Here is a 2,893-nt window from a genome sequence, read left to right on the forward strand (position 1 = left end):
AGAGGGAAGTCTGGGGCTCCCTTCTGAAGCTGCTGCCCCCGCGACCCCGGATAAGCGGAAGAAAATGGATGGATGGATGGATGGAACTCTTAAGTTTTAATTGAAGAACAAAATGGTTGAAAGTATGTGATACCTTCTGAAAGAGTATAAACATTTGTATTCTTTTTTAAAGTTTTGTTAGTTAAGCATTAAATATAACTCACGGATTATGAATCATACTCTGTATAAACTATAAAGGAGACAGCTCAAAGTAGAATTGAGTAAATTAACATATATACATCTAAAAACATTTTAGCAATTATAATAAAAATAAAATATACTGTCACGTAACTTTTGAAAAAATAACTTTTAGAATGTATTTTTTTCTGTCAACTTTCATTTAACCCTCCAGTCCAGTTGGTGGCAGTAATGCGCTTTCATAGTCGGTCAAGCAGCCGCCATTAAACTCCAGAGGAAGATTTGCACTGGTGGTAACGAGTGCAAACTGCTACACCCAACATGAATGAAAATGCCCATGCGTTGTGTGAAATGGTGGAAAAAGTCCTATTTCACGGAGTTACCTTTTCAGTATCATTTTGACATTAAGCAATGTTCCGGCGTAAAACAACAGATGACACCGCAGCGGTCCAACAAGACCGAACTCACTGTAAGAAAGCTTTTATAAATAACACGTGGTGCGAGGCCAGTTCCTTTGTTTGTTTCTTACAGAAAATGGTCTGTCGTTTTCTTCATGCCGAAACAAGTGTAGGGTGAGATTTTATATTGTAATTTCTATTACATGTGATGTTCTGAAATCTTAAAAATGACCAAGGCGTACCAGCCAGACCTCAGACCACGGTGCCGAGGAGCTCTTACGGAGTCCACCAGGACAAAGAGAAATTCAGTAAGTTATGATTTCACATTTGGTGCATAGTGAACACTCGCATATTTGTAAGAAAAACTGATCTTCCCATTATTTTATTTATTTTGTTGTAACACAGTACAGCAAGGCAGAGTGTGGAACGCAGTATGTATCTAAAAATGGCGGACGGAGGACGGATCTGAGGACAAAGTCATGAAGCCGGTATGTATAATCACTGCGTTGATTCCCGACTGTATAATGGTTGGTTGAGAATAATTTAAACTTATTTACTTATGTATTTTTGAGAAAGCCATATATTTGCTACATTATTTTTTTAATTTTACATTTATTTCCACAGACACTCCACAGAATAAGAGTCACATTTGTGTCAGACTCTTCTGGAACGTTCTGACGTCCGTGATGAGGACAGAGATGCAACTGTGTGTGAGTATCTACTATTTTAGAATGTTGATATTTTATGCTTCAATATGGTTTATGTACATAATGTAATTATGCTATGTATTGACAATGCACAAAAATGTTTTCCAGCTGCATCCAGGACCTACTGCCAGTCATCCAGATGTAGCTAAAGAAAGAAGCAGGTAAGATTTATTACTAATCTAGAGATGTCACAATTCCTTGAATGATTAAATACTGTGATTTATTAAAATCCATCAAAGCAAATTATATGCCTCAGAGTTTGTTGAACTATGTTTTACTATTTATTATCAACTGCTTTTAATTTTTTTTCTTCTTATTGTTTCCAAGTGTTTTCTCTTTTTTATTAAAGTTTTTATTTTTTTGTAAGAATGTATTAATGTGTTTTTTTGTTTGTTTTAATGTCTTATGTGTGCATACTAAGCTGGAAGTTGCCAAATATTTTCACTGTAGTTTCATAATGACTAAAAGATGCCTGTAGCTCATAATGATTGTCTGTTCTGTGTCAACAGCTGATGGAGGAATGCAGAGAGTACTGGCAGCAGAGGAGGAGGCATTCTGGGAGGATGGCAGCTATGAGGGGGTGTCAGGATGGACCCCAAGTTCCTCCAACCAGGAGCTCAGTGACATCAGGACTACATTACAGGAAGAGATGCCAGGTCCACGCTACGGGAGAGATGTTGGGCCTGTCCTGAACGCAGCATAATGTTCATGTTTGGACAAAAAAACACTGCCAGATGGTCCAGAATGGACAAGCATTTATGTCTTATTTTGTGTGCAAACAGTAAAAAAATAAAATGAAAAAGAAAAAAAAAACTTCTGTCTCTTTTATGTTCCTCATATATGAACATGTTGCATATAAGCAATATCAAATGAATATATTTTAATACAGCATTTACGTTTTATATAGATTTTTTAAAATACAGCATTAAAAATTTTAATGATTGGGGCGGGGTTTATTTTTAAACACTTAAGTGCTATCCAATGGGCACACATCAATCAACCAACCACATGTCAATGATGAACTCTGATGTCATTGTTTTTCAACCAATGACTGAGAAGCCACGTGGGTCTGCTGAAGCGACTTTGCATATGCTAGGCTATTCGTATGCTTCGTATGATTTTAAAATTATTTAATTTTAAATCACTAGCAGCCAGCCCTAAACTTCCTTGTTCACCACATGCTCTCCCAGACCAAACAATAGGCCCTGCCCTACTTTTAAAAACTCAAATCCTACAAACTCTTAGTGGATTTCATACTTGGGCCTAGAGTCGTTATTATTAAAAATATCTGGGTTGCCCCAAAATAACCTGGGTTACAATAGGCACATAACAATTTGGTTATTTAAAAAAAAATACAGTTAAGTTGAAAGCAAGATCACCAAACCTTCTGCAAAAGTTCACAGAGTAGAATTCAATTCAGAAGGAGCTGTGTGAATGGGACAAACCATTAGTGTAAAAAAGGGAGGTGGGCCGCACCACTGCTTGGAGTGACTTGTAGATGTTTTTGTGTCAACACATTATAAAGTCAGTCAGAAATAATATTTACAGACGAGTAAGAAAATGTACAGAAAGGAATCACTGTGCTTAATATAAAACATGATAAATCCCTGC

At 36.5% G+C, this 2,893-nt stretch overlaps 1 long non-coding RNA gene across 1 annotated transcript; it reads left to right on the top strand.

Annotated features, from left to right (window-relative positions):
- Window positions 1-417: 417 nt before the first annotated feature.
- LOC103478797 (uncharacterized) lies at window positions 418-2,043 on the top strand. Its single transcript, XR_535858.2, has 6 exons — window positions 418-646; window positions 812-883; window positions 981-1,063; window positions 1,200-1,285; window positions 1,391-1,443; window positions 1,792-2,043. It is a non-coding gene; the product is annotated as an uncharacterized LOC103478797 (long non-coding RNA).
- The last annotated feature ends 850 nt before the right edge of the window (window positions 2,044-2,893 follow it).

The sequence above is a fragment of the Poecilia reticulata genome, linkage group LG16 (assembly GCF_000633615.1).
Source record: "Poecilia reticulata strain Guanapo linkage group LG16, Guppy_female_1.0+MT, whole genome shotgun sequence".
Lineage (NCBI taxonomy): Eukaryota > Metazoa > Chordata > Actinopteri > Cyprinodontiformes > Poeciliidae > Poecilia > Poecilia reticulata.